The sequence below is a fragment of the Octopus bimaculoides genome, chromosome 2 (assembly GCF_001194135.2).
Source record: "Octopus bimaculoides isolate UCB-OBI-ISO-001 chromosome 2, ASM119413v2, whole genome shotgun sequence".
Taxonomy (NCBI): Eukaryota; Metazoa; Mollusca; class Cephalopoda; order Octopoda; family Octopodidae; genus Octopus; species Octopus bimaculoides.
In genome coordinates, this window is record NC_068982.1 from 147,034,425 (window position 1) to 147,047,998 (window position 13,574).

Genomic DNA, 13,574 nt, shown 5'->3' on the forward strand with positions numbered 1-13,574 from the left:
TATAAAAATTCATATAGACACACACACGCACACATATATATGAGTCTTCCGCTTCAAGATAGATAAGTTCCCGCCTCACCTAAACTAGCAATAAATGTATAAATATAAGTTCACAATTCTTTTAACTGGTAAGTATTGTCTGTTATTCTCGAGGTCACTGTAAATTATTATCTGATCGTAGGTTTATTAATTAGTTGATTTTGTATGATCCCGCCTTGGAATACCAGCCAAAACTAGGTATTATCACACCATTATTTTATTTTTCTCAATAACATTATAGAACAACAACAGCAACAATATTAAGAATACGAAGGAAGAAAAAAATAAACTAGTAATATTAACGATAATAACATTAAAAACCAATACTAAGATAAGTTAAGCCATGCAACATAAAAATGCAAAGAAATAAGAACGTTCTCAAATTAATACATATAACCACTGATGTTGCGTCGAAATCGAAGTTCCCGCTTCGAGACATCACTAATGACATACTTGTAAAAATCATAGATTCAAAGTCCTAAACTGAAGGAGATGCATAATAGTTAAGTCTAAAGGTATGTTAATACTCGATATGACAAGTACTATACTGGGGCTTACTGTTTAAAACACACACTAAACTATAACTTATTTTGGTAGCTGCAAATTGGTTGAAATTGAGTCATAGGTCGAATCGATTAGAACTGATTGCATCTATCGAGCGATAAAAAAAAATCGTTGTCTGTTTTATCCAACATTTCATTGAGTTGATATTGTTATTTATGCCATTATTGTCAATAAATCCCAGACATAATCTTCGGTAAAAATACAACGAGGGATGGTTGTCGTTTATGACGTCAGAAAAACTATGAACAAATCACAATGATCAAATGAAATTCGCTGGGTGACTCATTCTGTTCATTTAACAACCAATCGAACAGTAACTATAATCCATCAATATTTGCGTAGCTGCTTAATAAAGCAAAACACGCCCATCTGACTCACTGCCTACTCTCATTAATGTATTTAACTGCGAGAGGGTTGTACTTTAGAATCCGAACAGTAAAAAAAAACATATATTTATATCCATGCATGTACATTAATACATAAGTAGAGAAATACATATATAAATGCACATAAAAATGCACGCATACAGACATGGCCATAACGATAAGAAATTCATTACGCAATCACATAGATTCGTGTTCGATCCAGAAGTTGGGTAGATTGGTCAAGAGTTTTATAAAACAGCCCAGAGTCTAACTAAATTTTGCTAATGGAACTTGCAAAGCGAGAAATGAACAGAAGTTTGTGAGCCCAAGTAAATAATTGTACTGTTTCTAGAGTGGATAACTTAAGCCTTTACTAAGTTTAACAACAATATCTGGGCCTTTGGTATTTTCAGCTCAGGCAGCTTTGAGCATTCGGGTCAAATTCATATATTAATGCGTAAATTGAGAGTAGCAGTAAATATTTCTTTCTGCTAATCAATCTTAATAATTATGCAAAAGCATTCTGGAAGCTGTTGTTCCTCCCCAAGTAATCCACAAGGAGCACAAGGAGCTATGAGTACATGTATTTATACATAGACAAGCGGAGGAGTGGCTGTATTGTAAGAAGCTTGCTTCCCAACCACATGGTTCCGGGTTCAGTCCCACTGCGTAGCATCTTGGGCAAGTGTCTTCTACTATAGCCTCGGGCTGACCAAAGCATCGTGAATGGATTTGGTAGACGGAAACTGAAAGAACCCCACCCCATATATATATATATATATATATATATATATATATATGCATGTATTTGTGTGTCTGTGTTTGTCCCCCCAACATCGCTTGACAACCGATGTTGATGTATTTACATCTTTTTAACTTAGTGGTTCGGTAAAAGATAGCGATAGAATAAGTACAAGACTTACAAAGAATGTCTTGGTGTCGATTTGTTCGACTAAAGGCGGTGCCCCAGCATGGCCCCAGTCAAATGACTGAAACAAATAAAAGAAATAAAAGAAATGTATACGTACATAATTATATACACACACACGCATACGTATTGATATGTATGTGTGTATATATGTATGTATGTATGTATGTATGTATGTATGTATGTATGTATGTATGTATATGAATGCGCATGGCGTAGTGGTTAAGGTGTTGCACTCACGATTATTAAACCGTGAGTTCGATTCTCGGACCGAGCGGCGCGTTGTGTTCTTAAGCAAAACAATCCATTTCATGGTGCTCCAGTCCACTAAACTTTTAAATGGGTAACTCAGCGATGGACTAGCCTTCCGATGAGTGGGAATGCTTGTCTGCTCGCCTAACTAGCGAGTTGGCATCATTTGGAAGATAAAGCGATGCAAAGCGCATTGTGACCAGCCACGTGTAACACCATTTGATAACCTGATATGATATATAAGAAAGTGAGAATGAGTGTCTTCATGGAAAGTGACAAAATCTTTGCATTACAGAAGTGATACGATCTTGAAAAATCTTATCGTAACGCATATCCCATAACGTAAAATTTATTTCGACAAGTATGGCTAAATCAGTATGTATGTATGTATGTATGCATGTATTTATGTATGTATGTATGGATGTATGGATGTATGTCTTTATTCAGTTTTATTTCAAGATTTCTTGTCAATGAAGCGCCGGTATCTAACCTAGAACCAAGGCTCCTTCATTGGAATTTCAACATCAACAACAGGATATGTATGTATGTATGTATGTATGTATGTATGTATGTATGTATGTATGTATGTGCACGTGCAGATTTGTATGCTTTGTTATATATATATATATGTCTTCTCATGAATATGCTTGTATATCTAGACATGCTCATATACACCCAAATGACAAACTTCTGGAAAGTTTTACTGATTTTTACAGTTCCAGTGATGGCTTGGATCCGTAGTCTTCGAATCATCTTTCTCCTTTCTCGTTTTGAGAAGCTTAATTTCCCAAAACTGATACTTAAGCAGTGTGTTACATATCCCAATGCCCCAATAATTACAAGTATAAATTTGAACTTGTAATCTGAATAGAGCAACTGCATATTTCTCAATAGTTCAGCGTAAGTATTCTCTTTTTCACAGATCTTCAGCTTTATGTCAACATCTATTGAGCAGTTGATTTCCACAACTTTGCACAGTTTCTCTTCCCAATCCCAAATCATGATACCAGGTTTATTGTGTTTACATTTTATTCAGGTTTTCAGTGGAACATTCCACCAATACTCCTTTTTATTATGAGTGGCTATGGATTCCACCATATTGTAGGTTCTTATTTCTCTGTCCTCGGAGTTATCTTTTCAACGGATCACTTTATACAGTGTCCTAGCTACAGCATAATATCTCATCACTAGATTATACCGCGATGACATTCTTGGACAACTAGTTATGATGTGGATGATATCTTCGGTGTTAACTCCACAAAGTCTGCATCGATTGTCACATTTCACCGCTTTTCTTGCATCTCTGTTCCTTTTATGCATCAAATATTTGGTTGATATTTCCTGCTCCTGGATTGCAAACGCATACCTTTCAAAGTAGGAGGTAATAATCCGGTTGTTGGTCAATGATAAACTGCTTTGAGGATCAATGATACTATCATGTAAGAGCTTTCTACTAATATACCTATGAATGGTTTTCTGCTCATATAGGCTCATCTTTTCATCTGATTATATGCTGCGATAGAGTCGTGTGACTTCTTTGGGCATGTATTTAAGGTTATCAAACAAAGGAGGCTGCGTAAGGAGATGCTTTCCAAGTCTCATGATATTATCAGTCTCATGTATGCAAATTTAGTCAAAGGATGCACTTCGACACTTGATGATTAAAAGATGTTGCCGAAAGGATATGATACGACAATCAAAGGCAGTTTGAATCGATATTAAACCTCAACCGCCTTGTTTTCGTTTTAGGTAAAGACAGTCTACGTCACTGTTGATGTAGAAATTGTGTGCTTGCTAGTATCACATCAATGGTTCGGATCTCATCAAGCAACTAACCAAGCAGCCCAAATGTTGGCATGTGTACATTGTGGGCTACTGTTCTAAGGTCCAAGTTTCCTTTCTCCGGTGGTGACATTCTATAGTGATTGGTGTTTTCTACAGGTGCCATTTTAACATATATTTTCATCTACCCCTAGATAGCTGTAACTTTCCTCATCAGATATAGGGGCAATGGTTAAGTCATTGATAAAGATGTTGCTAGTCTGGTTTACAGTTTTCCCTCTTTTCACAACCGTATAGCAACATTTATCCTGACTAAACTCCAACCCTACATCCTTTGCGAATGATGAAACCAGGTCAAGCTCTTATTCATCTCGTGCATATTCTTTGCATATAATTTCGAGTCATTCACAAAGAAACAGTGTAATTCTGGTTTTTCTGTTTCTTTGTGAACCAGTGAGATATCCTACAGACTTAACATGCATGTGACAACAGGTTTACAGAAAGTATAAGCAACATCACAGAGAGACTGTTCCCTTGGAATATGCTTCTGCGATACTGTATTCAATCAGTGATAATATAGTCACTCTTTGTGTTAAATTTCAAAATGGTGGCCCTCGATGAAGTCAGGTCAGCTATAGCTCTGACTATGCTTATTGGAACTTTAGCAATTTGAAGGGCTTCTAGCATCCATGAGTGGGGAACAAAGTCAAAGACTTTCTTCTTGTCTAGCCACATTGAAACTAGGTTCTTTCTATGCTCCTTCACCTTTGACATTACAGTTGCTCAGCACATCCCCAGATCCCCATCTTCCCAGTTGTTTGTTTTGCTGTGATGATGTTATTGCTTTCACAATGGCCCGAGAGGAAGAGGTTTACACATGCTGTACATATCTTATACATTAAGTTCTGGCATGCAATTGTCAGGTAGTTTTTGCCATGTGGGTGGGGATCAGTTTTGTCTCTGTCAGAGCTAACCAGTGTGGTATGCTACTGTTCCTCTTGAGAGCATGTTGTTACAGGTTGACAAGATATGGTCGGTAGAATGTTAGCTTTTTGTACTAATATCCAACAATCAAGTCTCTTCCAGGTGCTTTTCCATCCTGAAGTTTCTGGATCACAGTTACAAGGGTATAACCACCAATGTTGTATGTCATATGTGTAATGCAGGGACAAGAGATTCTTAGAATTTCCTCCATCCACAGAACATCTTCGTCAAACTCCTTCCCTTCACTGCAGGTTTTCCTCCAGGAGTCTATGTCTTCCCGCGAAGGAACTTCTGTGATGTTCACTGCTTCTCCACTTATGCCTCTGTATACTGCTGCCTGGTTCCGGTTAAATTTTTTGTTTGTTGTTCTACTCTCGGTTATACTTTTCTGATATCGAAGTTCTCATTGGCAGCTTTTAGCTTCGGCTTCAGAGTGATCAGTTTGCAAGTGAACGTCTTCTTTTTGCTGTCTCCAAATATAACTTCTATCACCTTCTTCGCCTTTTGTTGGTGGGACGTATTATGACTGGCTTGTTTGCACGCAATAAGCATCATCACGAAGGCGGCGAGCTGGCAGAAACGTTAGCACGCCGGGCGAAACGCTTAGCCATATTTCGTCTGTCTTTACGTTCTGAATTAAAATTCCGCCAAGGTCGACTTTGCCTTTTATCCTTTCGAGGTCGACAAATTAAGTACCAGTTGCGTACTGGGGTGAATCTAATGAACTGGCCCCTCCCCCGAAATTTCGGGCCTTGTACCTAGAGAAGAAAAGAATAAGCATCATCTCAAGGCTGATGATCTTCAGTAAATCAGTTATTTTTCTCTTTCTTTGTTATTTCGGTTTTGTTCACTTTCTGCATGTCGTTCATGTACTGTTTTACAGAAGTATGCAGGGCATATAGACATACGTTAATCTGCCAGTGAAGGCACATGGCTTAGTAGTTGGAGCGTCCAGCTTACGATCGTGAGGTTGTGAACTCGAATCCCGGACCGGGCTTTCGTGTTGTCTTCTTGAGCAAGACACTTTATTTCACGTTGCTCCAGTTCACTCACCTGTAGAAATGAGTTGCGACGTCACAGGTGCCAATCTGTATCGGCCCCTTGCCTTTCCCTTGGATAACACTGGTGGCGTGGAGAGGGGAGGCCGGTATGCATGGGCGACTGCTGGACTTCCACAAATAATCTTTCCAGGACTTGTGCCCGGACTTCTGCCTGCACTTTTTAGGTGCAATCCAATGGTCAGTCATGACCGAAGGGGTCTCAGCAAGCTGCCAGAATGAGGGTTCATTACACTGCTCTAATACTACTCTGCAATTTCGTTAACAGCTTTTAATACCATTTCTGGTGGGTTTTTTTATATATTACTTAGTTCGCAAGAGAATATTCTCTCCTCGAGAGAGTACTTCAAAGTCAAAGTTATTTTTTCGGAAAATTTCAGTAAAGGCTTATTTCACCAATACATAATCCTGACTAGTACTATTGCAATGTGGAGGCGCAATGGCCCAGTGGTTAGGACAGCGGGCTCGCGGTCAAAGGATCGCGCTTTCGATTCCCAGACCGGGCGTTGTGAGTGTTTATTGAGCGAAAACACCTAAAGTTCCACGAGGCTCCGGCAGGGGATGGTGGCGAACCCTGCTGTACTCTTCCACCACAACTTTCTCTCAATCTTACTTCCTGTTTCTGTTGTGCCTGTAATTCAAAGGGTCAGCCTTGTTACACTGTGTCACGCTGAATGTCCCCGAGAACTACGTTAAGGGTACACGTGTCTGTGGAGTGCTCAGTCATTGCACGTTAATTTCACGAGCAGGCTGTTCCGTTGATCGAATCAACTGGAGCCCTCGTCGTCGTAAGCGACGGAGTGCCAACAAAATGCAAGTGTGTGTCTATGTATGTTTTTGCATAATTACTGTTGTGTATAGAACATTTTTTTTAGAATTTCTTTTATGCATAAGCTTGAAAATTAATTTTCCGTCAATTTCCGATAATCCTTCAAATTATATTTCTTTTTCTTCGCAATTATTTAGCATTAGGTTTTTGTTTGCAGTCTCCATCTATCATACAAATTTCAATGCATTAAAACCTATTTTACTGCATGCCATTCAGTGCATTCCCACCTACCTGAATTGAGTTGTATATGCTATTGTGTGAATGCCTTTTGTTGATTGGTTATGATCATAATTTTCAATATATCTGTTGCTCGGTGCAGGGTATAGTTATAACACTTTTAATGTACGTGTATAAGTGTGCGAGTGCGTCTGTGTGTGTGTGTGTATGTGTGTGTGTATGTGTCCGTGAGTGTATGATTTTGACTAGTTATATTCTTAAACATGCGAGCATGTATGAGTGTTTGTATGTATGTGTGTGTCATGATTATGTTTGTGTAATTACGCGTATAGATATTTCTACAGCTGCAAATTTCTTCTGAAAGTTGTGTAATTTCGCTTGTAATTTCATACGGTTGACTGTTTGTAGCTCTATACGTAATTGTGTTTATGTGCATATGGATGTGTATATGTATATATGTGTATGAGTATGCGTGTATGCATGCATGTATATTTTTTTTTATTCTTTTATTTGTTTCAGAGATTTGACTGCGGCCATGCTGGAACACCACCTTGAAGGATTTTTGTCGAGCAAATCGATTCCAGGACATATTTTTTTTAAAGCATAGTACTTATTCTATCGGTATCATTTGCCGAACCCCTAAGTTATGGGAACGTAAACACACCAACACCAGTTGTCAAGCGGTGATAGGGTTAAATGTAGACAGACAGATTGACAGACAGGCATACAAACAGACACACACACACACACACACACACACACACACACACACACACACACACACACACACACACACACACACACACAAACACACAAACACACAAACACACACGCACATATGTATACGGTGGGTTTCTTTCAGTTTCCGTCTATCAAATTCACTCACAAGGATTTGATCAGCCCGTGGCTACAGTAATAGACACTTGCCCGAAGTGCTACGCAGACACGCCTATGTGTATGTATGTATGTATGTATGTATGTATGTATGTATGCATGTGTATTTATATGATTGTTTCCTTGTATACTTATGTGTTAGTATGGGTATATTTATGCGTATGAATGTGCGCGCGCGCGCGTGTGCATATGCAAGTAACATGTTATATCAATCCAAGCTGGCAGCCTATAAAATATACCGCTGCATTTTTAACAGGCTATCAATTGCACCGAGTGAGACTTGAATTGTATGGGTAACTGCTGGTCTTCCTGAAAAAAAAATTGTTCAGGCCTGCGCAAACATGTGCAGTAGAAACATCGTCGACTTTGACAGATGTGGACTCTCCCACTCACACACATATTATGTAGGTGTTAACATTCATAAGCCTATTCATTAGTGAAAGCATAGTGAATAAAGGCTTTGCTTTTGAATGCAGTTTTACATTTCAAATCTTGAAAGTAAAGCACCCTTATGTAGAATATACAAACTTTAAACTGAGCTGTCAAATAAGAACCATAGCAATTTAAATATCCTGCTGAAATGGTTTTATACAACATTAGTTACACTCACTTAGACATTAAAAACTGTATATATATATATATTCACGTAAATATTTATGTATGGACAAGGTTTATGCTCATTAGCATTCCCCACAAAAGACGAACTAACTTCAGCTATATTTGAATTTGCACTTCACGTTTTGTGGGTTGACTACATATTCTGTGTAGATTTACAAATCTTTGTTAAGGTGACAACAGAAATGAAAAAAAAAAAATCTCTGAAAAATGCTTTTGTTGCAAATAATATTTAAACTATGTTCAGCCACTTCAGATAGAAAAAATAACAATCTTGTGCGTGATCTGAGTAAAGAATATAAAAAAAGGATGGAACTGAAAAATATAAAACATTATTCTATTGCTACTCTCAACGTCACTTCCTTCAGAGCTATATTTTATATTGTGAAACGTTCACAAAGTGGTATTCGAAGTTCCCCGGTAAAGCGCCATGCGTGGAACGACTGATATCGCCTCACCTTTAGAACAAAATAATTTATAAAACTCGGTGAATGCATTTTTTTTTTTTTTTGCTATTTACAAAGATTGACCTTCACAAATTTCTTCAGAAAATTTTATATTTGTTAAAGTTAATTTGGCTAAAGTCGTATCTATGTGTGCTTCTGCTAAACCACATAGACATTGCTATGTGATGAAGAACTTCGCTTTGAAATTACATGGTTATTGGTTCGGTACCCTCGCACGGTATTTATTCCAGTGTCCACGAGTATAGCCTCAGTGGGGGGTAAGTGGGTGGAATTTGTTTTATATAAGCTGTACAGAGGAGGCGCAATAGCCCAGTGGTTAAGGCAGCGGACTCGCGGTCATAGGATCGCGGTTTCGATTCCCAGACCGGGCGTTGTGAGTGTTTATTGAGCGAAAACACCTAAAGCTCCACGAGGCTCCGGCAGGGGATGGTGGCGAACCCTGCTGTGTTCTTTCATCACAACTTTCTCTCACTCTTACTTCCTGTTTCTGTTGTGCCTGTAATTCAAAGGGTCAGCCTTGTCACACTGTGTCACGCTGAATATCCACGAGAACTACGTTAAGGGTACACGTGTCTGTGGAGTGCTCAGTCACTTGAACGTTAATTTCATGAGCAGGCTGTTCCATTGATCGGATCAACTGGGTCCCTCGACGTCGTAACCGACGGAGTGCCAACAACGAGCTGTACAGAAACCTTCAAATACAGGCATGCTCCGCGTTACAGAAGTGCTGGCACTCCTGAAAACCTTGCTATAAAGGGGTTGATTTTCTTTTATTATTGACTTCCCCGTTTCATGGAATTTACAGAGAAAATATACTACAAATGACCGAAGCTGTAAGATGTTCATTCCATAAGCTGGGAGTGCATGCACATACACACAGGTTGGTGTTTGCTCCACATCTATTTCCTGTAAATAACAGTTTGACAGTTAGATGTCAATGAAACAAATACGAAAGACGATACATTCGACTGAATCTGTAAGTGAATCACTCATCATGACAACAGTTCGATGACAAAATCCTGAAAAGGAATAAGTGATGGTCTTCCAACCTCTATATTGTCTCTATCAACTGCGACCATTGATATGAGTCACTAGGTATGGATGAAGTGATTGTGCGGACACAGTCTGTGAAGTTACGCAACCAGATTGTAGTTACTGCATCATGGAAGATTGCAGAAGATTTTGTGTATCAGAAAATTTGTGCAAAGTGATTACCCAGGCAGTTTGCCGCCGATTTGAAAGACAAGTTGGAAGTCTACTCTGATCTGTTAAACGCATTTGAAGCCTATCAAGACAAGATTTCTTTTTCGATCTGGTTACAGGCGATGAAATATGGCCATTTTTTTCGATTCAGAAACGAAAGCTCAGCCCATGAAATAACGTCACACTTTTTCTCCAAGGCATGAGAAGCTTGAGAGCCAGTGGTAAGCATGAACGTGATTTTATTTATTTTATAGAATGTTGCTGTACCGTGAGCAGCGATTGATAAGATTAAACTTCAAAAAAAGGTCTGAGAAGCCATTAGGAAGAAGTGACTGAAGAAAAATCTGTGAACGATCTACATTCACCATGACAATGTGTGAATGCATACCTCTCAGGTGACAAATCAAACAACCGACAAGCTGGGTTGATTAGTGGTCCTTCATTAACCATGCATCACAGCCTTCTGACATTCGCCTGTTTGATCTAACGAAGAACGGTTTGGGGGAACAAGTTGACTATATTCCACCATAGTCTTAGGTTAATCAAAGTGAATATATAACTAAATAAAATTAAAAATCGTATGAAAGGCTGTTGGAAAGATTATCCTTATTCTAACATGGAGACTTAATCCATTGTTCAATTTGATTCACCTTCTAGTTTCTAGGTGACTCTAACGAAGTCCACCTTATTGCAAGCATTCAAGTTAGGGTTAGGGTTATTGAAGATACTATTATTCTTTCCTTCTATTAGACACGGAGATCTTCAACTTCGACATAAACAATAAAAACGAAAGCCTACAATATTTGATTTTGTTGTTCATTCAGCTACTATTAGAAGAGTTCTTACCTTTTGGTTATTTGGAATCGAAGAAATAAGTATCCACGGGAATCTATTCAATTGGATCTATATCCCTCACCTGCAAAACAATGTTTAAGAAATTAATACCAAAGTATGGCAGGAGACATTCTAACAAGAATATTTTGTCTAAAAACTTTTAACAGGGATATTTTGTCTAAAAACGTTTAACAGGGATATTTTGTCTAAATACTTTAAACTGAAAATTTAGATCTTAATATGTTTTAAATCAAGAATAATTAGTGTAAATACGATAATACTGTTGTTGTAGTAGCATTTTGTTTTCTTTTGACTTTTTTCTTATTCTTCTTTCTGTTGTGACATTGGTGTTGGTGTGGTGGTGTTCAAAGTGTTGAGTCAAGAGTAGGGTACAGATAAAGTTTCATTGATCGAAGTAGCTAACAGCCTAGAGGTGAGGAAAACTTTAGAGGTTGGCTGTATATAAAGTTTGGAATGTGAAGGTTTATGAGAAGTGTAGGGTCGTGTCGCGTCGGTGGTGAATGATTAAAGTAGATTGTGCCGATGTGGCTGTGGTGGTGAGAGTAATTGTTTTAAAGTTCGTTGACAGAGGAGAAGGGAAAACATTTTGTAGAGATAACATAGAATTGTCGGTCTTCTAAGCGGACGGGGCGGAGTCTGAAGAAAATTCTGACGACAGACAGAGGTCTAAAGCGACTGCTGAGGAAAGTCGATATACATATGATTAGCAATTAAGCTTTTGTTTCCGATTCTGTGGAGTGCGATAATCTTATTTCCGAGAAACGTTTTCAAGTGCCGAAGAACATCTGTTCATGATGTACGAAAGGTCACCTATTGCTCTGAGATTAGTAGGAAGGCGGAGCAGAGGGTGGGGTGCAAACCACATTTCATACCGCAGACTTTCAAAAGAAACGAAGATATATTTAAAATAGGTTAGTTTGGGGAAGGAATTCAGGGGGAAAATTATAATTGTATATCTTCATAGCAGACTTAACAACCGATGTGCACCGAATAAACTTGAAAAACGAAGAACGATCAAAACAGGTATACAATTTAAAATAATATAAAATGGAAGGCAAAGAAGGAAAACATGTTATGCTGAAAATATCAAATACCATGTGAAATAGAAAGCGAAAGTAAATATATAAAATCGAACTAGCCCGCTGGTAAAAGCTCGTCGGACCGTATGATATACAATATATATATATATATATATATATATATATATATATATATATATATATATATATATATATATATATATATATATTATACATGCATGAACATATATATATATATTGCATACGAATATTATATTACATACATCATTTTACATACACACATGTAAACATACATGCATACAAGCATACATACATACATACACACATACATACATACATACATACATACATACATATATACATATACATACATACGTACACATAATATATTTTCTTTAGTTATTAATCAATGGCTAATTCTAAGGTTTTGAATTCCCAATATACTCCCAAAGCAATAATTAATCACATGCTGTAGTTACTACACATCAAAATATGTATATATCAATTATGTTTACAATGGAATGAGTTCCTTCAAAGATTATATGCGCACAAAATCATATATTCATATATATATATATATATATATATATATATATATATATATATATGTGTGTGTGTGTGTGTGTGTATATGTATATGTATATGTATATATATATATATATGTGTGTATGCATATATATACATACATATATATACATATATATATATACACATACTACATATATATATATACACATAAATATCTATGTATATACACATACATACATATATACATATATATATACACACATACATATGTATATATACACATACATACATATATATATAAACATACATACATATATATGTATATATATATATATATATATACACGCACACACATATATACATACAAACATACATACATACATACATATATACAAACATACATACATACATACAAATACACACATATATACATACATACATACATATATACATACGTATTGAGAGAGACAGTCAGAGACAAAGAAAGAACATTAGAGTGAACGATATTTGTTTATCTTTCTGGTTCGCACATTTCTCTTCTTTTTTCTAGTATTAAATTCGTTCTGGTCATTACATTGTGTATAAGTTTATTCGGTGCATATTTCGTATTAACTCGGTAGTAAGGGACTGGATTAGAAATTGTTCTAACTCACCCATTTTCAGACTACCATCTCGTTTGAAAATACTTTGAATTTAAACGTGGTATTCCTCTCAAAGGAAATTAAATAGACTATATTCTTTAGATTACACGGTGCGTTACTCACTTGGACATGATTTTAACATTTGTATACTCATAGTAATGCTCAAATTTGTTAATTATCGTCTGCAATAAGAATTCCTTTGCTATAAACTGTTTTTTCCATTCGGTATTATTGTAGCAGGGTTTGAGAGTAGAATGTCATATGTACTAAAAACAAGACAACTATATTTGATAATCATTGTATGCTGAGAAATTAATTGTGTGTATATACATATATATATATATATATATATA

The 13,574-nt window shown here is 36.9% G+C and overlaps 1 protein-coding gene across 2 annotated transcripts in view; it reads right to left on the reverse strand.

Annotated features, from left to right (window-relative positions):
• LOC106874939 (transcription factor Sp8) overlaps positions 1-13,574 on the reverse strand; it is a 230,571-nt gene that overhangs the window by 152,503 nt on the left and 64,494 nt on the right. For both annotated transcript variants that reach the window (XM_052965652.1, XM_014922851.2), the window contains exon 2: positions 11,004-11,073. The gene's annotated coding sequence lies outside the window, so the exon portion shown is untranslated. The remainder of the gene's footprint in view (positions 1-11,003; positions 11,074-13,574) is intronic.